Raw genomic sequence first — 27338 nt, 5'->3', positions numbered from 1 at the left:
AAACAATAACTGACTGAGTAGTGTCGGGCCAGTTTTCAGATAAGACATATCAGTTGCTTGAGATGTATAACTGTGAGAAAACTCCTTGCATCAGTCTTTAGATCTGACTGAGTTTCCAAGTCAGTATAACCTATGACAGTGTTGAAAAACCTTTTGGAGACTGAGTGCCCAAACTGCAACACTCACATGGCATTTGAGCCCTCTGCCTTACCGCAGACAGGGGAGGGAAGAAGCACTCCCATGGGCTACTGGGCAGAGCCAGGATGATGAGAGAAATGTCCTCAGGCTTGGTGGAGAGGAGGAGGGGAGCAGTCCCCTCTGGCATGTATGCCCTAGGTTTGCCAACATGGACCTTAGTTAAGGGACTCTAAGCAGGAGCCAGAGTGGTCCAGCTTTTGGCTAGGTTCAAACAGGGCAACAAAGTTTCCTCATAATTTCTATAATTGAATAAAGTTTCCTCATATGACTAGGCACACAATTAAATAGAAAGAAAATTGAGCTGGATCCAGATTAGAGATGCAAGATAAGAGTCATTGTGGTTCACTCAGTTTCCACATTTGTACATAGAAGGCACTTAAATGTTTATTGATTGATTAGCTGCTGATCCACAATGACTTTTTTGTTAAAAATAAATTAGACTAGATGGTCTTTGAGGGCCCTTTGAGTTCTGATCCTATGATTAATTTTTTAAAAAATTAAGAGAAGGTCTTTGTACTTTGGTCTAAATTTTACAATGGCAGGACTCAATGGCTCTTCCCTTTCAGGAAATAAATCCCAACACTTTCTGCTCTCAGTGAAGGTGCTTTTCATAATTCTAATAAGGTAAGAATTGGGAACAGGTCAAGATCTAGATCTTAGTGTATGTAGATTGCTTTTTTTAATAGAATATTTACAGAATATTCAGAATTACTAGATCTTAGAAATATAAGAGAAATGGAGTAGGAGAGCAACCTATGCAATCCCCAACATGGAATAGACTGGGGAGTCTGTTTCCAGAATAGCATGATGGCATGTAATGGAATTGCCTTGCTCCACAACTTGTAGTAGATGTTCTGTGGTGGATTCTGGTCTGCCAACCATGGGTTCAGTAATTGTCTGCATATCTAGAATTAGGGTGCATTTAAAAAATATTGTTCAGGCAAATGCTCACTCTTGGTCTGGCTTTTTCTAGTCTAGCCACTATTTGAGTGAGGAAGGGAGAGAGACAGAGACAAAAAAGACAGAGATAGGGACAAGGATAGACTATGATGAGAGCAGTTTCAGGCTCCCATTGAGGCTGACATGTGGCTCCTAGAGGCCACTGCTCTTTATCTATTTGCTTTTGCTCTTTCCTACTTTAAATGAAGGAAATTAGAGATATCTATGACCTTGTAAGGTTCAAGAGATCATAAGAATGAGTCATCAGAATCCAGATTTTCCAGAATCCAGATGGTAAGAAGAGATCTTTTGGGAGAGAATAATTTCTTGCTTTAGGAATGGGCAAAAGAATTTTTCCCTCTTACCTACCACCATCTGCCATGGATGTCCAACCCTGGACACTTACTAGCTCTGTGACCCTGAGCACTATGTACCTCAGTTCCCTTGACTGTATAAGGAAGATAATAACAGCACCTATCTCTCAGGGCTGTTGAGAGGATAAAATAAGAAAATAAAAATAAGAAAAAATAAAGCACTTAGCATAGTGTCTAGCATATTGTTCAGTTGTGGCTGACTCTTCATGATCCCATGGACCATAGCACACGAATATTATCCATGGTGGGTTTTAAAACCCTTACCTTCCATATTAGAATTAATATTGTGTATCAGGTCTAAGGCAGAAAAGGTGTAAGGGCTATACAATGAGGGTTGAGTAACCTGCCTAGGAAGTTTCTGAGCCCAGATTTAAACCCAGCACCTCCTGTCTATAAGTCTGGCTCTCAATCCACTGAGCCAACTAGTTGTACCCCCATGGAGTTTTCTTTGCAAAGATACTGAAATAGTTTGCCATTTCCTTCTCCAACTCATTTGACATATGAGGAAACTGAGGCAAATAGAGTTAAATGACTTGCCCAGGATCACACAATTATTAAATATCTGGGGCTGGCATCGAACTCAGGTCTTCCTGACTCTAGGCCCAGAATTCTCTCCACTGAGCCACCTAGGAGCCTGCTTGTCATTTAGTAATTGCTTAACAATGCCTATATCCTTCCTTCCTTCCACAGTCTTATATTGGAACTGCTCACCCAGAAGAAAACATTACACTCAGAAAGGAGTCAAAGCAAGTGATAAAGAAATATGTGAGTTAGTTCCAACCATCTGGAGTTGAGCTACAGAGATTTCCAGATAGTCAAGTCAAGCAACCTACCCAAAAGAGGCATTGCACACAAGGAGAGCAATCAGGGTACCATGAGAAAGTAAAGGCTATGAGCAGGTTTCAGCAACTAATCAGATCAGACTTCCTTTCTCACCATCACTTCACGTAATCCAATGGCTCTACAGGTAGTCTTTAATTGATTGATTGAGAGATGTTCTTCCCTAATTAAAGTATCCAGCTGTAGTCTTTCTTCATATACATAAAGTTGGGAGGGATACTTAATATGCTGATTCCATGACTGTCCCTCCCTTACAAAAGAAAGAACAAAGTCATTTCATTGTGGAGAGGAAGGACACCAACAACAATGGGAGAGAGATGTGAAGATTGGATTTAGCTATCTCCTTGTTGTAACAATGTAAATACTTAGCTATTTCTTTATTGTGAAACTAAAGTTGTAATCTCCTGATTATAACAATGAAGGTACTTAGCTCTTCCTTTATAGTGAAGCTAGAATTGCCAAACACAAAAAGGTGTTAAGTAACTACAAAAGGTGAACTCACCAAAAGAGGTGTTAAGTAACCCAAAAAGATATAATCTAACCAGAGAAGGTGACATCTAATTTGTGGGCAGTCCTGGAATAAAAATCTAACCAAAGAAGGTGAGAACTAAAGAATAGGCAGTCCTGGAGAAAAGCATCTGCTGTGATTGGTAGACATGAAAATTTAGGGGAGGTGACACAAGAGAAAAAGATCTTTAAAAAGAGACTGTAAAGGCCAGAAGAGAACAGTCAGTCACCTGGGCTTGGTGTAAAGGATCATTCACTGGGAGCTGGAGGGAAGATGGGCATTCAGACATTCGGGCACTGACTTGGAGAAGCAACTAGAAGACAGACCCTTGGGGAGACTGGAAGACAGACACCCAGACTTCTTTTTAGACTATCACCATTGGTTAGTGAGAGGCTGACTTAGTGGACTTGCTTTTTCTTTTCCCTGGGCTGGGGCTTAGAAATTCTAACTGGTATCAAAAAAAGCCAGAGTTCTCTGTCTCTCTGTCTCTCTGTCTCTCTCTCTCTCTGTCTCTCTCTCTCTCTCTCTCTCTCTCTCTCTCTCTCTCTCTCTCTGTCTCTCTCTCTCTCCTGCCTTCCTTAATATCTTCCTTCTATTGTAAATATTGTAAATAAACTACCATAAATTCTATTTACTTTAGTAATTCATTTTGGGATTTAGAAATTAAATCCCTGATGACCACTAAAAAAAAACACCTAATAATATATACAAAGTCCAACCACAATTAATTTTAACAGAGAGCAAATGGGAATGAGAAAGGATAAGAAAGGCCTTGTATAGGAACTATCACTTAAGTTTAATCCTTGAGGAGAGAGGTTTTAAGAGTGGGATAGAAAGAAGGAAAGCATTCCAGGCAATACAGCATTAGATGATGGAGTATTGTGTCCAGGAAAATAGAGCAGAGAGTACATGAGCAAAACAATGTGAAATCGTTCTGGAAAGATAAGTTAAAGTGAGATAGGGAAGAACTTTAAATGCCAAATAAGATATTGTATTTTTTTTATTTTATTAAGTATCTATTCTCAATCAGGCCAGGGCAGCTAGGTGGCTCAGCTAATAGAATTCTGACCCTGACCTCATGAAGACTTGTATTAGTGAGTTCACATCTGGTATCAAATATTTACTAGCTGTGTGACTCTGGGAAACAAATCCTGTTTGCCTCAGTTTCCTCACCTATAAAATGAGCTGGAAAGGGAAACATGAGACCACTCCAGTATCTTTGCCAAGAAAACCACAAAGAATAGGAAACCACTGAACAAAATCTATGCCAGGAACTGTGCTAAGTTCTTTACAATTTATTTCATTTGATAGTCACAACACCCCTGGGAGGTAGCTACTATTATTACCCCATTTTCAGTTGAGGAAACTGAGGCATTCAGGTTAAATGACTTGCCTTGGGTCATACAATTAATAAGTATGATCACATTTGAATTCAAGTCTTCCTGATTGAAGATCCAGAAATCTCTCCATGTACAACCTTAATATAATATGGAGACATTGAATCTTCTTGAATAAAGAAATAACATAGAAGTTAAATTACTTGCCTATGGTCACAAACTAGTAAAAGAGGCAGGATTTGAACCAAGATTTTTGTGACTTAAACCCTAAGATTCTACCCATTACATCAGGCTGCCTCTTCTCTCATGTGGTACCCTATGCAAATTAGTAAGCATCATCTTCTAAGATATTAAATAATTGACCTGAAAAAACTTGCTTCATGATAGCAGCAAAAAGTCAAATCTTTTACAAACCTAAATTTAATATTAAACATTTATATATATATGTGTGTGTATATATATAAATTCAACTTAAACACATATTTTCTATCATCAAAGTTATTTACCTAAAAGATCCAAATTGAATTCAAAAGCAAAAGCATTCTGATTTTCTCCATAGCTATTTTCATGTCCTGACCAGAGGAATAAATTGTATCATAGCTCAGGTAACTAAACTCTACTATCTGGTTCAATTTTGATATGTTTTTAATCTGTCTTTGAACTTGTATTCTGTAGAGACTTCTGTAACTCCTTTAAAATATAGGCTTTATCAGACACAGGAAGAAACAAAGTCTACAGTGATATTTCCTCTTTATTAACTCATCACACAACAACAAAGGGGGAAAAATGGGCACCTCATGCTCCTAGATTTCCAAACTGGAAATGATCCAAACAGCAGTGCCCATGGTGTTTTCATGACACTAAAAATAATTGAGATTCTCTAGAAAAGAACTTGGTTTCTTTATCTCCAAAATCCTTTGGTTTGGGGGCTGAGTTATGTTCTGAAGAAAGTAATAATTTTCCCTCAAACCATCCATTAGGAAAAACACAATTATCCTTTGCTTCTTTTTTTTTCTTTTTCTTCCTTGCTAACTCTAGTCTTTTCTCTTGATCCAAAGAGCATCTCTGGATAGGGCAGATTTATGAATACAAAATGTATAGACATATGAAAAGACAAAGACATCAGTTTCCCAGGAAGGTAGTAGGCTAATGAAATACAAACTAGCCCTTCTGTTCTTGCGATTCCCAGGGAACATGCCATCAGTATACATGCATACCAAATAAACCAAGATTTTGTGCAAATTATTTGTACTAATAAATTATTTATGTTTACCCAAATCAACTGATCAAAATTAGACATTACAACAATTTCTAAGTAATGGCTGTTTTTTTTGTTTTGTTTTGTTTTGTTTTTTGTATATTCAACAAAGTATGTATTGGTTTCAAGGCAGGTTCAGAGAGGGGTAGTATCTCTGGTATGGAGGGCTTGTCGTGCCCTTCTAGGGCAGCTCTCCAGCCTCCGACCCCCACCTGACACCCAGCTCTCACTCATGGCTCCTAGTAGCTGCTAGCATGTGGCAGCAGCCACAACCCAAGCAACAGTTTTGACAGGCTGGCTAAACCTTGTGAGGGTAGCCATCGGGTTGTCGCCGACCCCTAGTGAACTAAGGCTTTGCTCAACCAGCATGTGAAGATTGCTTCGGCGGAACAGACGGAAGAAACCAACAAGAAGGTTCAACGGCTGAGAGGGCAACGCAGCAAAGCACTGTGGAGTGCTTAAGGCGTGTTGGAGCACAAAAGACAACACGGCCACCCAATGCAGCTGAGGAAGTCTCCAGGTGTAACGACTTTTCGTGCCACTGGACCCAGGCTTCCAATGCCGAGAGAGTGGGACTGTCTCTGTGCATCGGCTTTTCCACTTAAATCTCTTTCACGTACAAGTGTTTTTGTGCAAAAACGCACAAAGACAATCGTCATTCTCAGTTACCGAGAGATCACTACCACCGTCAACAAAGTACTCAAATCCATTAACCAATTTTCAGTTCTCTCAATCCTAAAATTCACAAAATCTCAAAGACATAAGGAATCCTACAGGGTAATCCAATCCAATCCAACTCATTGGATTCCCCTCTACCATATACAACATACCTAACATACAACATACTCCAGCCTCTGCTGAAGGACCTTCAAGAAGAGAACAAGCCTTTTGGACCCCTTTAATGGTAAAACTTTACAGAGAAAACCCCAAATGGGATCACAAGGAGTGAAACACAACTGAAAATGACTGAACAACAACAAATTGGTATCAGGAGCCTCTTTACCTTAAATTTGCTTTATATAATTCCAACCAATGGTTCCTAGTTCTGCTTTCTGAGACTAAATAGAACAAGTCTAATCTCTCTTCTAAGCGATGGACCTTGAGAGTTGAAATGGACTCTCATTTTCCCCCTGAATCTTCTCCCTAAATTCTTCCACATTTAATATGAACTTGAGGCCCTTTCTCTTGCATTCCTCTGGACACTCTCCAATGTATCAATTCCCTTTTTAAAATGTGGCACTGAGAATTGTGCGAGAATCTCTTAAAGTGGTCAGACCAAAGTGGATTCTCACCTGCCTGGTCTGAAGTACTATGTCTCCTGTCTCCAGACCTGGCTTTCTGTCCCCTGAGCCCCCTAGCTGCCCCAAAATTAACACTTTTATACTTATCTCCAGTTTCTCTGATGTCCTAGAAAAATTAAAAATATATCTTTTACATTCCACAGCCACTCATTTTTCATGAAAACTGATTTCTCAGATTCTTATGGTGTCAACGTCATATCTATCTATGGTTTTCAGCAAGGGTCTCAATTATTCATAACTGTTTAAAATCTCACATCTATTAGGTTTGGCAGAAATAATGAGGGCAAGGCAAGGAGAACTCCTGTCTTAGACCCAGCTGACCCTTTGGATGCCCCTCTGTTTCAAATGCACCAAACCCCTGACAGTCCTGTACCAAGGCTTAGCACAACAAGCCCAGTCATCTACCAACAAATGTATCTGGAGGATCCTATGTAGGAATCCCTACATAAGGAATCTTTTTTCCATTTGGACTATTTGCTAAGTATCATCCATGGTAGCAACAAATACCTGTGGCCAGCATATATCTCCCTGTTTTATGCCTATTTTACATTGATGATTGGAAGATATCGTAGCAAAGTTACGACTATGGTTGCATTGATTAAGGAATTTCAGCGGAAGGAAATATTTGAGGATTAATTTTGTTGTACCAAATTCATTATTTTAAATTAACGTAGTTCTATTTTGTTTTCCACATTTTCTAGACAGTTGTGTGACTATGAAGTTGTGTTCTACATAAAAAAATGATCTGCAAAAACCCACCTAGACCCTGCTCACATTTTCATCAGATACTCTTAATACATGCATAGACAATTCTCACAAATCTTGTATAGACATCATAAAGTAGTTATATGTCAGTAGTAACCTTTTTAAAAATAATAATAATAATATTTATTCCTTTTTGCCCGTTCTTTTAGTATCTTTCCTTCTGTGATATCTGGAAAACCAAACCCTAAATGCCTCCAACATTGTGCTAATGACAGCATGGATTTCTTCTGTGGAAGCTAGTCTCCCAATTGTATCTTTTAAGTAGCATTTCTACTTCTTCACATGAGATATTATAATATGAATTGGTGGATCCAAATTTGTTGGTTCCATCACTATTTATGATGACAATATATTGCTATAGAAATGTTGGCAATTGTTTCTATTTTGTATCTATATACTATCCTCCTTCCAGTACTATCTAGAAATACTGTCAGGATAAGCTAGTTTAGTTGGCCCTTCTACCAGTCTCATTTTCTCCTCCCCAGCTAATTCTGTTTTACAAAGTGATTCACATCATAAGTTTCACCTCTCTGGGGGGTGGCTAGGTTGCTCAATGGTCCAAGAGCCAGGTCTCCAGACAGGAGGTCCTAGGTTCAAATCTGGCCTCAGGCACTTCCTAGCTAGGTGACCCTGGGCAAGTCACTTAACCCTCATTGCCTAGCTCTTACTGCTTTTCTGCCTTGGAACCAATACACAGTCTTGATTCCAAGATAGAAAGTAAGGGTTAAAAAAAAAGTTTCAGCTCTTATCAGCATTTTTTTTTCCTACAGGTGAGTTTCAACTCTAAATTGGTACTGGTCTTGTCTTGACTATTTGTCTCTCCAATTGCCAAAGCGTTCAAACATTTTGGGATCTTCTCATTGTTCCCACTGTTTGTAAGAAATAATGATAAGACTCTTCCCTTGAGAGATCCTCAATAATTATTTTAAATGGTTAGGTTCTCACTTGATCCAGAGAATACAACTAAAAGGGCTCAAATCTCTGAGTACATTTCAAGAACATCAATGGAACTACCCATTATCAAGGATAGGCATATCCAAAAAGCTACCATATATTTGAGATACCAAGTGCATTTCTTTCTGTCAATACAATGGTGAAGCTGTTTGGCATACCCAGGGATTACTGGAACAATGAGACTGACCCCAAAAGAATGCTGATCAAGCCCCAAAATGTAAACTAATACAGAAAGTAAAGGTTTGGATGTGGACTTTATTGTCATTGAGAAGATCCAGATAAACAAGATTCCTAAAATGTACACAAACTTAATAGAGCTCCTGGATGAACCAGTTCCTCTTGAGATTATTCTTACTGAAAAGGAACAAATTGTTTCTGAGCCTGAAGATAAAATTACTCAAAACAAAAAGATATCCCAAAAGAAACTTAAAAAACAATAACATGACATGGGAGTGAATGTGACATTAACATGAAAATAAAAATGAAATTAAAGCACTTGATAAATAAATATTTGTAATATTTCTTTAAGTAGTTCTACTTTTCACAAATTGTCATGCCATTTACACTATTTCCTGTAAAAAAGAAACCAAAATAGTGGGGGTTTTTTTGTCATTTATTCATTTTATAACTATTTCAGTCAGTCTGTTGGTCAGCTAATAGTCAGTTTTCATTCCTCCACAAATTGCACTCAGGATGTTCTCTGCCATTCTCTCAGAAACATCTTTAGTCTAGAAACTCACTCCAGCCATGGAATCTACCCACTAGAAATGCTCTCTGCCTCTTTGGTCTCTCCCTCTGATGGAATGATGTCTTAATAAAAGTAGAACGCTGTTCCTTAGATTTTGATAAAGTTTATTAGAATTACTTGGATAAATAGAAGATGAGAGAGAGATAGAAAGGGGGTCCCTAATCTAACTTTCCATGTGGCTGCTCCAGAAGACCTCCAGCATGGAAGTTCTGGCAGAACACCAGACAGAGAGATAGAGAACTTCCTGTTTAACCCTTTTTATAACCTCTTGGCTCCCTTTGTCCTGTCCTCATCTGCTGGTCAAGTTCAGGCTCACATAGGCAGGTAGTCAATATATGCAAGTAGTCGATGTCACCTGCATGACCCAGAAGAGAGGGGAGGGTAAATTTCCTTCACGTAATGATTCTTCCATTTAAAAAATATATTCAGTACATAATTTAGACATAAAGTATAATACCACAAGCAAATTAAGAGAGCATGGAATAGTCTGGCAGAATTTATCTATGGATAAGGGAAGAATTTATGACCAGACAAAAGATAGAAAGCTCTGCAAAATGCAAAATAGATAATGTTGATTATAATAAAAGGTTGTGCACAGACAAAACCAATGTAAACAAAACTAGAAGAAAAGTAGAAAACTGGGAAAAGCAAGAGCAAGAGTCTCTGATAAAGGCATCATTTCTCAAATATAAAGAACTGAGTCAAATTTAGAAGAATAAAAGTCATTTCCCAGTTGATAAATGGTCAAAGGATATGGGCAGGCAGTTTTCACATGAAAAAGCAGTACTATCTATAGTCATGTGAAAAAATGTTCTAAATCATTATTGATTAAAAGAAAGGCAAATTAAAACAACTCTGAGGTGCCACCTCACATCCATAAGATTGACTATTTTGACAGAAAAGGAAAATGACAAATGTTGGAAAGGATGTGGGAAAATTGAAACATTAATGTATTGTTGGTGGAGTTATTAACGGATCCAACCTATTTGGAGAGCAATTTGGAACTATGGTCAAAGGGTTATAAAACTGTGCCTTCCCTTTGACCCCTAGGTCTGCATCCCAAATGGGTTTTTTAAAAGGAAAAAACACACTTTTGTACAAAAATATTTGTAGAAGCTTTTTAAGTGGTAGCAAGGAATTGGAAATTGAGGAGATTCCCATCAACTTGGGAATGATGGAAGTTATGGTATATGATTATAATAGAATAGATATAATAGATGGTCTATAAGGAATGATAAGCAAGATGCTTTCAGGAAAACCTGGGAAGACTTCCATGAACTGACACAAAGTGAAGTAAGCAGAACCAGGAGAGCATTGTACATATAACAGCAATGTTGTACAATAATAAATTACAAATGACTTAGCTATTCTTAGCAATACAATGATTAGAGGTAATTCCAAAGAATTCATGATTTTTTTTTATTTAAACATTATTTTATTTGGTCGTTTTCATACATTGTTCATTGGAAACAAAGATCGTTTTCTTTTCCTCCCCTCCCCCCCCCCGGCCTTTCCCTCTCCCATAGCTGACGCATGTTTCCACTGGTTATCACATGTGTTCTTGATTTGAACCCATTTCCCTGTTGTTGGAATTTGCATTATAGTGTTCATTTAGAGTCTCTCCTCAGTCTTATCTCCTCCAACCCTGTAGTCAAGCAGTTGTTTTTCATCTGTGTTTTTACTCCCACAGTTTATCCTCTGCTTGTGGGTAGTATTTTTTTTAGATCCCTGCAGATTGTTCAGGGAAATTGCATTGATACTAATGGAGAAGTCTATCACCTTCGATTGTACCACAATGTATCAGTCTCTGTGTACAATGTTTTCCTGGTTCTGCTCCTTTCGCTCTGCATCACTTCGTGGAGGTTGTTCCAGTCTCCATGGAATTCCTCCACTTTATTATTCCTTTTAGCACAATAGTATTCCATCACCAACATATACCACAATTTGTTCAGCCATTCCCCAATTGATGGGCATCCCCTCATTTTCCAATTTTTGGACACCACAAAGAGCGCAGCTATGAATATTCTTGTACAAGTATTTTTGTCCATTATCTCTTTGGGGTACAAGCCCAGCAGTGCTATGGCTGGATCAAAGGGCAAACAATCTTTTATCGCCCTTTGGACATAGTTCCAAATTGCCCTCCAGAATGGTTGGATCAATTCACAACTCCACCAGCAATGAATTAATGTCCCCACTTTGCCACATCCCCTCCAGCATTCATTACTTTGCATAGCTGTCATGTTAGCCAATCTGCTAGGTGTGAGGTGATACCTCAGAGTTGTTTTGATTTGCATCTCTCTGATTATAAGAGATGTAGAACACTTCTTCATGTGCTTATTAATAGTTTTGATTTCTTTATCTGAGAACTGCCTGTTCATGTCCCTTGCCCATTTGTGAATTCATGATTTTTAAAAATGCTATCCACCTCCAGGGAAAGAACTGATAAAAGAGACTTAAAGCAACTTAAAGCATGTTATTTTTAAAATTTCTTTATTTTTTAGGGAATGAAATCATGAATAAATTAGGTAAACATAGAATAGTATATTTGCCAAATCTGTGGGAAAGGAAGGAATTTAAGAATAAGCAAGAGAGAGACAACATTGTAAAACGTAAACTGAAAGATTTTGATTACAACAAATTAAGATGGTTTGTACAAACAAAACCAATGTAACCAAAATTATAAGTAAAGCAACAAACTGGGAAAAAATCTTTATAACAAAATTCTCTGACAAAGATTTAATTATCCAAACATATAAGGAACTAAGTAAAATTTACAAAAAATCAAGCCATTCCCCAATCGAAAAATGGTCAAGGAATGTGAATAGGCACAATTATGGCACAATTGTATGTAGACTTTTCTACCCGCAGCAATGCAATGATCCAGGTCAATTCTAAGGGACTAATGAGAATGAATGCCATCCACATCCAGAGAAAGAACTGTGGGAGCACAAATGTAGAAGAAAAACATTTGATCGATCACATGGCTGGATGAGGATATGACTGGGGTTTGGGTGTTAAAAGATCACTACATATACATGATGTGTATGTATATATATACATATAATGTTACATATATAACCCAGTGGAACTGCTTGTCAGCTCTGAGAGGTGGAGGAAATAGGGATAGGAAAAATCATGAATCATGAATATATTCTAAATTAATTAATTAACTTTTTAAAAAACACAAGACTAGGCATTAAGAAAACTGAGTCTTTCTATACTTAACTGGTTCTGGGGTTAAAATGCTTTAAAATGAATACCTACTTTTAAAAAAACTTGAAATTATTTGTGAATCATTTCAATTTGGAAGGAGGGAAAGAAGGAAGGAAGGAAGGAAGGAAGGAAGGAAGGAAGGAAGGAAGGAAGGAAGGAAGGAAGGAAGGAAGGAAGGAAGGAAGGAAGGAAGGAAGGAAGGAAGGAAGGAAGGAAGGAAGGAAGGAAGGAAGGAAGGAAGGAAGGAAGGAAGGAAGGAAGGAAAGAAGGAAGGAAGGAAGCTAAAAGACCCCTCAATGTTAAGACCTGAGTTTTTATTCAGTCATTCAGTTGTGTCTGACTCTTTGTGACCCCATAAACTATATTATGCCAACGCCTTTTATCTTTCACTATCTCTCAAAGTTATTTCTATGACAGTATCTATCTCATCCTCTGCTGTCCCCTACTCTTTTTGCCTTCAATGTTTTTCTATGAGCCTTATCTTTTCGTTATGTGGCCAGAGTTTCTAAACTTCAAAGTATATTCAGCTTGAGTATTTGACCTTCCAGTGAATAGTCTGAATTCATTTCATTAAGTATTGATTAACTTGATCTCTTTTCTGTTCAAGGAACTCTCAAAAGTCTTTTCCAGCACCACAATCAGAGGCATTAATTCTGCAGCGTGCAGTTTTCCTTTTAGTTCAACTCTCACAGCCAAGCATTGCTACTGGAAAAACCATAGTTTTGACCATCTGTACTTTTTTCAGCAAGGTAATGTCTCTGCTTTTTAGTATATTGTCCACATTTGTCATAGCTTTCTTCCCAAAGAGCAAGCATCTTTTGATTTCATAGGTGCAGTCACACTGTCTGCAGTGATCTTTAAGCCCAAGAATATAAGTCTGACACTGCTTCCATTTCTTCTTCTATTTGCCAGGAAGAGATGGGAACAGTTGCCTAGAACTTAGCCTTTTTTTTTTTTATGTTAAGCTTCAAGCCAGTTTTTACACTCTCTTCGTTCGTTCTCATCAAGAGGCTTCTTAACTTGTCACCCTCTGCCATCAGGGTAGTATCATCTGCATGTCTGAGGTTGCCTATATTTCTCCCAGAAACTTTAATTCTGGCTTTTGATTCATCCAGACTGGCATTTCACTTAATGTATTCTACATATCAGGTAAGTAAATGAAGTAACTCTATTTGGCTTTGTCATACTCCCTTTGCAATGTGAAACCATCACTTGTATCCTCAGTTCTTGACCTGCATACAGTTTCCTCAGAAGGCAAATAAGATGATTTGATACTTCCATCTCTTTGAAGTCTTGACATCTTTTGTTGAGATTCGCACAAAGGTTTTAATGTAGTCTGTGAAACAGAAGTAGATGTTTTTTCTGGAATTCCCTTGCTTTCGCCATAATCTATCATATGTTGGCCATTAAACTCTAGTTCCTCTGACTCTTCAAAAACTAGACTGCTCTTCTGGTATTCTTAGTTCACAAGTTGCTGACGCCTAGCTTGCAGCAGAATCTTAAGTATAACCTTGCTAGTGTATTAAATGAGAGCAGTTGTTCAATAATTTGAACTTTCTTGACATTGCTCGTCTTTAGGATTGGATGTAAACTGATCTTTCCCAACCTAGTGGTCATTGTTGTTTCCCAAGTTTGCTGACATGTGTATTACAATACTTTAATAGCATCATCTTTTAGGATTTTAAATAGCTCACTTGGAGTTCCATCACCTCCACTAGTCTTGTTGTTGGCAATATTTCCCAAGGCCCACTTTTAATTAAATGCAATATCTTCTCATCTTCATAAAATTTTTCATCTAAACCAATGATTTCATAACTAGCTCCTCAGTGAGGAAATTCCCTATATCAAAGTAGATTGTCAACTGTTCTGCATCTTAAAGGAACTGAGAAGTAACTCGCCCAGGGCCATAGAGTGACACATAAGTGTCTGTCAGAAGTGGGATTAAAAACCATATTGTCCTCAATTCCAAGACTGGCTCTCTAACTATGGTGCTGCCCCTCCAAGAACAACAGCAATAACAGCCAACAATAACACTTTGTCTTCCAAAGCTCTTTACATATATTATCTGATTTGATCTTCCCAACTACCCTGAGGTGCTATTATTATTCTCAATGTAGAAATAGGGAAACTGAGGTTGAGAGAGTTTAAGTGACTTACTCAGTGTCACCCAGCTTGTGTGTGTGTGTGTGTGTATTTGTGAGAGTGTGTCTGTTTTGGTCTTTGCTTTAACTTGTAAATAGTCTAAATGCACAAGGGCAACTCATTGGAATGACTTGGCAGTAACCAGTCATTTTCTTTTTGTGGAGAAGTTTTTCTCAGTGTTCTCCATATCCAGTGCCTTCTGAGTCTTCTGGAAGACATACTGATGATATGCAAGTGTGAGGCGTCTAATTAGTTTACAAGGAATAAACAGAAAAACTCAACAAAAGTTTAGATTCTTTCCTTTCTTGATCCTCTATTTTAAGAATCTAAAGACGTAAAGCTACATTTTTCAGCATGGTTTTTCCCCATGCCCATTGAAGTCATGAAAGGATCTTTTCAAGTTTTTCTTAGACTTTATCTACTTCTTCATCTTCTGAAATAGATGTTAGCAGCATATATGCTGTGGCTTTCTTCAAGGAATTTTTTTTTGTTAGTGCTTGTCATGAATACTACAAGACAAAATGACCAAATGTCCCATGCATGACCCCTATTATCCTAAAGGAAATGATGTTTCTTGTAAATTCATGCCAACTCCTTTATTTACCTCTCCAAGGAAAAAAACTATTAGATAACTTTCCATTTCCCTATAATTTCTTTATGTCTTCTGGTTTCATTCATAACAAGAATGTCAATATTTAAAATGGTTCAGTTCCTACATGAGTAGATCAACTCATTAATCACTGGACCACCACTTAAATGAATGTCGACAGACCATCCAAAAACAATGTTTCTCTCTTGCTTTCTATTGTTTTGGAGGCAGGAGAGGTTTGGACAAATTTAAACACAGAACAAGGAAGTTCCAACAGTAACATTCCTCTTGGATTTCTTCAAGTAATGTCTTCAGTGAGGAAAATAAACTTCAAACAAGCCTAAAAATAGACCCAAAAATGAGTTCCTACACAGATACAATAAACATGAACATTTTTTCTAATCCAAGCCAAACTTGGAAGTTGTGGAGGATAGGTGGGGTCTCTCCCTGCTCCTCCAGTCTCAGTCCTATTGAGCTCTGCCTTTCCCTTTTCTCCAGGACTAATTTGTTTTCTAGCAAGCCCAGTGTCTCCTGCATGGTCTATTCATATCCTTGGAGTAGAGTCCAAGATCTTGCTGGCCAATTTCCCTCTAAGAAGGATAGAGAGTTAAGAGCATTCACATTCTCATATGCTTCTACCTCCCAAAAGCTTATCCTGAGATAGAGCTTCCACTCTAAAGTTCCTTTGGGTCCATATCGCATATATTTTATGATTCTGTTCCCCAGCTGAATATAAACTCCATGAGGACAAGGACTGTTTTGCTGGATACAATCTCCAACACTTTACACAGGGGATTCTAAATGAATGATATGCTTTTTGCAGCAATAACAATGTTTCTGAAGCAGGCCATTTTCCCCTTGCTCCTGACCCGCTGACACTGGATGGAAAAAAAGGACCCCAGGCGTTCGGATGCTGAAAGGGTGAAGATGGGATCTATTTTCATAGAGGAGGGGGAGAAAAGTAGGAAATAGAATTAGGTTCTCCAAGACTCTGCCATCCAAATGTTAGCTCTAGCACATCCTACCAAGCTGAAGAGGAATTTGGTGACAGACTCAGACTTCTAAGGATTACCCTAGGTAAGTTCACACAGTCTTATAACCAGAAGATTAGTCTCTAGGTGATAAATTCTTTTCACCTCAGCAACTTGTGAAGCCATGTACTGAAACAGAGGAGCCATGATCTTTATAAGTGAAGGAAGTACCCAACACCAGTGAAATTATAATATCCTTTAAAGTATTAGAGCATTGATACATTGAAATCTTTGTGTCGATCTGATACATGTGTGTGTGTGAGAGAGAGACAGAGACAGAGAGAGAGGCGACAGAGAGACAGATACAGAGACAGAGAGAGAGAGAGAAACAGAGAGAGAAAGAAAGAGAGAGAGACAGAGAGAGAGAGAGAAAGAGAGAGAGACAGAGAGAGAGACAGAGAGAGACAGAGAGAGAGAGAGAGAGAGAGAGAGAGAGAGAGAGAGAGAGAGAGAGAGAGAGAGGGAGAGAGACAGAGAGAGAGAGAGAAAGAGACAGAGACAGAGACAGAGAGAGAGAGAGAGAGACAGAGAGAGAGAGAGAGGGAGAGAGACAGAGACAGAGAGAGACAGAGAGACAGAGAGAGAATAGGAAGTAAATTAGAGAAAGAGAGAGAGAAAGAGAGAGATAGAGGGAGGGAGAGAGACAGAGAGAGAGAGAGACAGAGAGAGACAGAGAGAATAGGAAGTAAATTAGAGAGAGATGGCCATGGAGTCAAGAAGTCCCGGTTTCCAGCCTCACCTGTGACACATGCTAGTTGTGTGACCCTGGGTGGGTTAGTCCCAGCTTCTTGGGCCCCATTTGCAACTATCTTAAGCCTAGAAGCTAAAAGGCAGATGTGAATCTCAATTGGTGGAGGGATTTTCCTCATTGGGAGGTAGCCATACCAAGAAATCACAGGTCTGATCTAAAAATATGTGAATGTGGATTTATAGCACAGAGAGATGGCACAGTAGATTGATAGGGTGCTGGGTTTGAAATCAGGGAAACCTGACTTCAAATCTGGCCTTAGATATTTATTAGCTGTGTGACCCCATGCAATTCACTTAACCTTGTTTGCCTCAGTTTCCTCATGTATAAAATTTACTGGAGAAGGAAATGGCAAAGCACTCCAGTATCTTCACCAAGAAAACCTCAAATAGAAAGTAGGACACAGCTGAACAACAACAAAATGGGTTTATAGGAAATATTTGTATCTATTGGATTTTTCTCCATATGAACATCCATTTAGGTTAAGTTCAATCTTAACCTTTCTTTTTCTTTTGCTGTTTTAATTCAGTATTTGTTGTCCATTTTATTTCAAATTTCATCAGGAATAAGAACCAAAATGGTATATGAGAAAAGAAGTAGGAACAATAGTTAATCCCATTAAAGCAAAGTCAGAGGAAGATCAATTTGGAAATAAAACACAATGCATACTAAAGCAGCAATGGATTACGCTCTTGAAAAATCCTAAGAGAACCCAAACTGCTATTTCTTTTGAAAATGAGTGATGTTGAAAGATTAATAACGTTTGGATAACATTAATTACAGTGATGTTATAAACTCTAGTATTCCAGTTGCCATAACAACCTGCTATATGTTGGTTCTCTAATGACATTTTGAACAAGTGTTGAAGTGAACTGCATCTTTTAGAACTTTGATTGCCATCACTCAGTGATTTTTAAATTGAATTGTTTTGTTCTTAAAGTCTGGATATGTCACCAAGTCTTCTGAAAAATTTACAAAATCACAGGGAGGGCAGTCAAACAAGTTCCTGTACAATTATCATGTGTTTATTCAGAGAAAGAAAATAGTTTTACATTTTTTAAATGTGACAGGCTGGGTAGTTTTTTGCTGGGTTTTTTTTTCATTTTTTTTCTCCTGAGTGGCAAAGAAATGAATGGTAGGAAAAAGATTTGTCGCTTCATTTTTCTCAGAAGGGATATCTCTTATTTTGAGATCAGCCTCCAGCCTGAAAGTTGTTATTTGAAAATAAAAAAGTTCTTCAAATCAGGAGACCTTTCTGTATTACTATCCTTTTCTCTTCCTCTTTCTCTCAACTCTTTTCTCAACTTCCATCTGGTTGTGAGAAGGATCTGAGTAAGATGCCTGGACTCCAATCCATTTGAAATGTTGCCGCCAAAGTAAATTTCTTTAGGTAGATCTGATCATGTGATTTCCCCTATTCAGTTAACTCCAGGGCTCCCTCTCAGCTCTAGGATAAAATATAAATTCCTCTGTTTCGTTTTGAAAGCCCTACACAGCCTTTCCTCAGCCTATCTTTACACCCTCATTCAACATGATTTCTCATCCTGCCCTCTTCAATGCAACTAAACCAGCCTGTTCCTCATATGTGACAAACTCCCTCTCCTAACCCCACACATTTGTATTGACCATCCTATATGCCTAGAATTCACTCCTTCTTTCAAGATAAGCACCATCTTTTGTGTGAATTCTTTCCTGATTGCCCAACTGCTAGCAAACTCCCTCCCCAACTAGCTTGTATTTAACTCCTTTGAATATGCTTGTATTTATTCACTTTATATTTATGCTGTACATATTTATTTGTCTGTTTTTAAGCCCATACTTTCTGTCTTAAAATCGATACTGTCTATTGATTCCAAGACAGAAAAGATGTAAAGGCTAGGTAATGGAGGTTAAGCTACGAAGTGTCTGAGGGCAGATTTGAACCTAGGACCTCCCATCTCTTGGCCTGGCTCTCAATCCACTGAGCCGCCCAACTGCCCCCTGTATATATTCGTAATGAGAAATAGACCAACAAGAACCCAAAGCTGGGAACATGTGCAAGGCACCCAGAGGGTGGTTGGTGAGCCTACTTCCAGATGTGTGTAATGGATGGCTCTGCTCTCCACTTTAGGACATACATGGGCCTTCTATAACTGCTTCTGGGCCACTTTGGGTTGCTCATTGAACAAGAACTGAGAGTACAAACAAAAGACTCACATGGGGGTAAAAATCAGTTTTTCCTTTCCTAGTGGTGAATAAGGATTATTCAGTATTATAATACTGAAGCTGTAAACCTCCAGGTCTGTCCTTCTGCCTCTATCTCTCTCTGTCTCTTTGTTTCTATCTCTGCCTCTGTCTCTCTCTCTCAGTCTCTTTCTGTCTATCTTTGTCTCTGTCTCTCTTTCCTCTCCCTCAGAAAAAGCATAAAGACTTCAGTCTAGAGAATGGTTTTGCTGTTGCTGAGAAAGAGAATTTTGGAGATGGACTACCTTTAATAGAACTTCAAAATAGAAGTAGCTTTAAAGGGTTGGATGAGAAGTAGGGCTCTAAGAACTAGTCTATTCCAGAGTTTGCTCATATCTGAGTTAATAATGAACAACCTCCTTAATCCAGCATAGCAATGATTTAAAAACAGTCAAGATGAAGCAATCTGTCCATCAGCTATTCTGCATTCAGTAGTTTACTTAGTTATATGAAAAAAATGCTCTACATCCCTACTGATTAGAGAAGTGCAAATTAAAACTACTCTGAGGTAATACCTCACACCCCTCAGATCAACTGATATGATATGATGTCATATGATAATATGACAGAAAAGGAAAATGTCAAATAGTAGAGAGGATATGGGGAAATCGGGACACTAATGCACTGTTGGTGGAATTGTAAACTGCTCTGATCATTCTGGAGAACATTTTGGAATTATACAAAGGGCTGTAACACTGTGCATGCATATCCTTTAACCTAGCAATATCACTACTAGCTCTGTATCCCAAAGAGATTTTTTTTAAGGATATGTACAAAAATATTTATAGCAGCTCTTTCTGTGGTGGCAAAGAATTGGAAATTAAAAGAATGATTGAGCAAGTATATGATTATGATGGAATACTATTGGGCTTTAAGAAATAATGAGCAGGATGCTTTTCAGAAAAACCTGGAAAGACTTACCTGAATTGATACAAAGTGAAGTAAACAGAATCAGAACATTATACACAGTAACAGTAATATTATATTCACAGTATTGTAAATGACTGAGCTAGTCTTAGAAACACAAAGATCTAAAACAATTCCAAAGGACTTATGAAAAATGCTCTTCTGCTCCAGAGAAAGAAGTTATGGAATCTGAATGTAGATCTGAGTATATTATTTTTTACTTCATTTTGAGTGTCTATTTCCTTTCATAACATGACTAACATGGAAATATGATTTTGATGATGTATAATCTATATCAAAGTGCTTTTTTTTCTAGTTAGGAGGAGAGGAAGGAGAAAGTGAAAAAATTTGAAACTCAAAATTTTTTAAAACAAATATTAAAAATTGTTTTCACATGTAGTTGGAAAAATCAGATATAGAAAAGAAAAAACAGAAATAAATAAAACAAGTATCTTTTTAAAAAGTGAACTTAATGAGGCAACTTTTGTTGTAACCACTTAAATTTGAGCTCAGTTTGGCCAGGGGCCAAAGTGTTTAGGAGAGAGTTAAGGAAGATGTTTTGTACTTATATTCTTGTGGTATCATCTCAGTTGTTTTTCATAAAAGTTAATTGATGTTAATAGGATACTATGCATTTAGCCCTGCTATCCAACCATTCTACAACTGACCAGACCTCCCTATCTTTATTGCTGCTTCACTGTTTTTCTTCTATACTGGATGACTGTCTATTCAAGATTCTGTCTTTGAATACTGAATTTTCTGTCTGTTCTCTTCCTCTGTGGTGTTACTCAGTGACTGACATGTAGTATCTGCCATATAAATGTCTATTTTCTTCCCCTTCTTTCTATGTTTTTAAAAAGTGTCACTAAAACTCTTCCAGGGCTCAAACTAATAGAATCACAGAATTTCAGAGTTGGAAAAAGATATCTAAGATGCTCTAATCAAAGCCAGTTCTGAACAAGAATAGCCTCTATAACACTCCTAGCAAGTAGTTTATCAAGCTTTTGCTTGAAGTCTTCTGGCAAGGGAAATCTAGGACCTGACAGCATAATCCCGGAAGCTTTCTGAGTCTCCATTTCCTGATTGGCAAAATGATGGAGTTGTACTACATGATCTCTAGGGATACTTCCAGATCAAAATTCTATAATCTATTCATCTCCCTTAAATTTTTTTTAATATTCTCTTCTCATAATTTTAGGTTATTGAGATTTGGAAGGGATACTGATATGGTATCTTACATGCTAATTATTCCTTTCAACTTCACATCATCTATAAATTGAATAGGGATGACACATCTGCTTTCATCCAAGACATTAATAAAAATGTTAAGTGTCATAGGAACAGAGATAAATCCCTGAGACACTACCTTAGAAACCCCACTCCATGTTGACATTGATCCTTCAATGACTGTTCTTTGAGTCCAAGTATTCAACCAGTTTTAAATCCAGCCAACTACATTATCATCTACTACAAATCTTTTTTTCGAATACCAGAAGAGACTTTGACAAATGCTTTGATAAAATATAATCATATTATATATTTATAGCATTCCCCCAATCCACCAGCCTAGTAAAATTATTAAAAAAAAAAAAAGGAAATGAGGTTAGTCTGGAATGTCAGCTTTTAGTGATCAGTGCTTCTTTAAATACTCAGAAACCATCCACAAACTGGGGCAGCCTAGGTAGCACAGTGGATATAGTGAACCAGGTCTGAAATGAGCTGGCTTCAGATACTTCCTAGTTATGTGATCTTAGACAAGTCATTTAACCCCAATTACGTAGTCCTTTCAGCTCTTCTGTGTTAGATCTGATACTAAGACTGAAGGTAAGGTTTTTTTTCCTTTATCCACAAACCAAAAAAAGAAAAACAAATTCCTTGCAACAAACATGCATATTCAAACAAAACAAATTCCCTCATTGTCTATATGCAAAAAAAAAAAAATATATATATATATATATGTTTCATTCTGCAACATAAATCTATCACCTCTGTGAGGAGGTACATATCAACACTGGTCCTAGAAACATGAATGATCTTTACATGGAACAAAGTTCTGTCTGTATTTACAATGTTAAAATTGTATAAATTATTCTCTTGGTTCTACTTATTCCAGTCCTCACTGGTTTATAAAAGTCCTCAAAATTGTTTGTTTTTTTATTATAACAATCCAATTTTTATAATATTATTTCAAAATTGTCTGTATTTACAATGTTAAAATTGTATAAGTTATTCTCTTGGTTCTACTTATTCCATTCCTCACTGGTTTATAAAAGTCCTCAAAATTTATTTTTTATTAAATTTATATTATATTATATATTTATATATAATTTATATTATATTATATATCATATATATTATATTATAATAAAAATTTATTAAATATTTTATTAAAATACATTTTTATTATAATAATCCAATTTTTATAATATTAATGTCATAGCATAAGCCATTCCTCTGGTTCTGCTTACTCTACTCTATGTCAGTTCATACAAGTCTTTCCACATTTTTATATCATCTAATTCATCATTTCTTTTAACATAATAGTATTCCATCCTATTTATGCATCACAATTTATTCAGCCATTCCCCAATTGAGCAACTTCTCTTCATTGCTCCTGGAGGCAAATAGAACATGTCCAATCCTTCTTCCACAGAACAAGCCCTTCATATCCTCAACGATAGCCCAAGTCTCCTCTTTTCTTGACTGAACATCCTGAGCTTCTTCAACCAACAAATGTTGGTTGTCATGAACTCATTGTTCTTCTCTCTATTCGTTGCCCTCCTCTGGGTCTTCTATTTTTCATCAGATTTGATGGGCATGCCACCTATGCCTATTTTTCGAAGTCCCTCCCATCTCCCATCATTCCTCTATACAAACCTATGTCCAAATACCAGTACTTCATTTTTTCTGAATACAACTTGCTGAATTCCATGTCTTTGCTTATGTGGGTCCCTCTCCCTAGAGTGCCCTCCTCCTTTCCCATCTGCATCTATAGAAATCCTACCTTTTCTTCAAGATTAAGCTTAGATTCCACAGCTGCTTCAAGAAGCCCATTAGAGTTGAATCTCTGCTGTAATCTTTGCATTGCACTCCCCATAAGATGTATTACTGGATCATTTGTGCTCATGTATTCTCTTTGGCTAGACGACAAGATCCTTGAGGGAGCTATGCTGTACTGGCAAGAACATTAAATTTGCAGCTAAAAGATCTGGCTTTGAAGCCCCGGCTCTGTTACCTACTATTTTAGATCTGATTCTGACCAAAAAAGTCAGCATAGAGGTGTCAGGAACTTTCAAAGGAAGCGTTCTTCTGGGCTAAATTTCACCATCTCAGATGATAACTAGTGTCTCTTTCACCTCTAATCTCTACAGAAAACAGGCATGTCTCTTCTTTCCTCTTTTCTCTTTCTTTTCCTCTTTTTCTTTCTTTTTTTGCATCTCCTATACTTAGCTCATAATAGGTATTCAGAAAATGTTTGTTAAATGCTGGTTGATATAGACATCTTGCTTGTGTGTTTAAAATAACGAGTCTTCATATTTTTCAAGGGTGAAATAATTAAGAAAATAAATCGTAGTCAAATCAAATCACGACTGTGATTCATTGAAACTAAGTTATGAAAGGTCTTAATTAACTCGGTCTGGAGCACATTACTGCTTTATTCAACAAGCCAATCAATCCCTATTCCTCCTGGCCTCTAACCTAGAAAGGGAAGTATTCTCTCTCTTCCTCCACAGGAATTCAAAGATTTAAATCTTGACTCTCTTCAGGCATTTTTCTATTTTACTCGTTTTTCAGTGTGTGTCTCCCTCTACTGTATTCACTTGTATATAATCTGGATTTCACTTTTGCTACAGATTTTTCAAGTATAAAGCTTAAAGGTGCAGGGTTTGGCTTTGGAAACTACAGGATGTTGCAACAGCCAGCAGATGGCAGACTGTCACCCCACTTTCATTGTACCACAAAGAGAGAACACCTCTTCTTCCCAAAATAATCACTTCGTGTTTGCTAGTTGCTAAATAGAAAATTCAAAGAAAATATTTCCATATTTGCATTGTGCTCTACTAAAAGCTGTTTCCCAACTTTCCATTCATATTTTCTTTTCTTCTTCTATTGTCCAATGTTTATTCATAAAAACAAGCTTCACAGTAGTTGCCTTGCATGAAGGTCAGCGCCTTTTCTGTGACTTCTAATCTTAAAAAGTTGTCAAGAGCTGTGATGTCAGGCTCAAAAAGAAACAAGGGGCCACTACTCCATACCTAAGCATCTCTAACCACTCCTGGTTAGCTGGGCAGTGAACAAAATAGTCCAAGTTTTCCTGTACCTCCATGAACTGATGCAGAGTGAAATAAGCAGAACCAGGAGAATCTTGTTTTCAGTCATTGAAATATTGTGGGATGATCAACTGTAAAAGACTTTGCTCCTAATAGCAATGCAATGATCCAGGACAATTCTGAGGGCCTTGTGAGAAAGAAAGCCCTGTGGGAGTAGAAATCCAGAAGAAAACATATGATTTATCACTTGTTTATATGATTTGGGGATTTGGTTTTAAAAGATTATTCTATTTTTAAAAAATGAATAATACGTAAATGGAATTTGAGTGATATATGTTTAAGTCAGTAGAATTGCTTGTCAAATCTGGGAGTTGGGGAGAGAAGAAGGGAGAGAAACAAGAAGAAACCATGGAATCGTAATTAAAAAATAAAAAATATTTTAAGTTAGTTGAGAAAAAGTATGGCTTTTGAATAAACAACAGCTTGATATTTATCAGCATATAGATAAGAAATAATAAAATAAAAACTTTAAAGGGGTATTAGGTGACCCTGGGTTTGGATTCAGGAAGATGAATTCCAATCTGGCCTCAAACATTTACTAGTTGTGTGACCCTGAACAAGTCTAAATCCTGTGTGACTCAGTTTCCTCAATTGTAAAATGAGCTGAAGAAGGAAACGACAAATCACTAGTTTCTCTGATGAGAAAACCCCAAATAGGGTAACAAAGCTGAAAAAAAAATCACTCTTTCAAGTGTAATGTTTTCAAATGTAATGTTATCTACGTTTATTGATTTTGTTAAGTATTTGCCAATTGCATTTTAATGTGGTTTGAGTCTCACTTGGGAATGTTCAGGGCCTGAGGGGCTGTGACTTGAACATCTATTGACCCTATTGCACTAAGAGGATCCTATGATCAGTCTGTGTCAGGAAAGGGAACTGAAGTCAGGTTTTCCTGACTCCAAGACTACAACATCCTCTCCAAGCAGTGTCACCTCTTTACTTCTCCAGATCCCAGCTTCTGGAGACACTTGTTCTCTTTTCTGTCAGGTGAGGAATACAAATGAGCGGATCCCTGAAATCCTTCCCATCTGACAAACCTTTGGGTCTAAGCCAAGTTGAGTCTTTGAACAGGCCTTTGGAGGATTTCTTGTTTGCCTGTCCAGGCAGGTCCCCCCTTGGAGGCACTTCTGGTTAGCTGCCTCTTAGCAGACAAAATAGTCTACGTTTTCCTGTATAAAAATTAGTTGAGAAAAAAATGTGGCTTTTGAATAAACAATAGCTTGATATTTATGATATTTATGAGCAGGTAGATAAAATATAATAAATCAAAAGCCAATTTAGATAATAAGGAAATACAAAACTCACTCCAATTGGGGCCTCTTTTCTATACTAATTAAACCTCTGGTGTACTGTAGGCCTTATTATAAGCTTATAACCTCTCTTCTTTTCCCTGGAGTCAAAGGCCAGAAGTTCCCTAATATACTCATTCCGGGGTTCTGGGATTCAATCCGTCCCAGAAGTCTTGAGAAGTTTTGGTCTTAGATGATCTCCACCTGATTTGGACTCCTGGAGATGTGAAATGATAACTTAATTTGTGTGTCAATTTTTTGGTTAGGAAAGGCTTTGGAATACATTTTCCAATTTGATCTTCAAAATATCCTATGAGTTAGGCAGCACAGAATGCATGATCTCCATTTTTACAGATGGGTAAACAGAGTCAGACAAATGGAGGCATTTTCCTGAGGTCACACTGGAAGTCAGGAGCAGATCCAGGGCTTAAACTCAGAATTGTTCCATGACCTAGACTTCAAGACTTGATAGAGCTCTGTTTAAAATGTCTGTGTTTACCCTCCAGGGACCTAAATCTTTAATTAAGTGTTTACCTTAACACCCGAGTTGACAAGTGATCTGGAACCTGCTTTATGCTAGTCTTCTTGGCAAAGTATTTGAAGAATTACCCGACTGCCTTCAGGGCCAGCCTCGCCCTTACTCTTTCCTTTCAACTGGGAACAAAAAGAAAAGGAAGGGAAATTTGGAGCTTTGCCCCCCAGGGCTCTCTTCCCAAAGAGGGAACAGTTACCTCAGTGACCAGGTGACCTTACCCAGATCTTATTGTCTCTCCTTCCTCTGAGGGAAGGCTTGTGAGTCCCAGCCTCTCTCCTGAATGCCATCAACCCTTTTGAAGTGGGTCACCTTCCCCAGGCTGATATTTCCACCCTGTTGGATTTGTTTTGTTTTACTTGGTGGTGGTGGTTTTTTAACTATTTCTAAACTGCAAAAGAGTTTAGAGTTGCCTTTTTTCTCCTGGAATACTGGAAACATTAAATATAGAGAAGCAAACAAACCATGGTGGCCCATTACTGAACATTCAGAATCCTATTTTTCCACAGTAGATTGTTTTATTTATTCCAGACACTGCCCCACCTCCAATGAAGAACATGACTTTAGAAAGGACTGGTTGGGTGAGCATTTAACCAGGAAACTAGGCAAATGGAGGGTCCATAAATAGTAGCAGAAGGACAAATAGGATGGATGACTCAGGGAATCATGTGAGTCAGTCTTTGGCTAAAAGATCTTTTCTAATGAGCTAAAGCCATTGTTCAAGGTCAACTTTGAATTTAAATCCCTACCAGTTCTGATATACAAGTCAGATTGGAAGATAGACCATATTCAGAAGCACAGAAAGTCAGTTAGAAGGCAATTCAGAGGACACCTAGTTGATAAGAGTCCTGGATTTAGAATCAGGAAGATGGGTTCAAATACCACTTCAGATACATTCTAGGTGTGTGACCCTAGGCATTTTCCTTAATCTCTTTGAGACTCAGTTTCCTTAACTTTTTTTTTAAACCTTTACTTTCCAGCTTGGAATTGATACTAAATATCGGTTCCAAGGCAGAAGAGAGGTAAAGGCTAGGCAATGGGAGTTAAGTCACTTGGCCAGGGTCACACAGCTAGGAAGTGTCTGAGGCCAGATTTGAACCCAGGAACTCTCA

The sequence above is a fragment of the Monodelphis domestica genome, chromosome 3 (genome assembly GCF_027887165.1).
Source record: "Monodelphis domestica isolate mMonDom1 chromosome 3, mMonDom1.pri, whole genome shotgun sequence".
Lineage (NCBI taxonomy): Eukaryota > Metazoa > Chordata > Mammalia > Didelphimorphia > Didelphidae > Monodelphis > Monodelphis domestica.
This window is presented reverse-complemented; position numbering follows the sequence as displayed.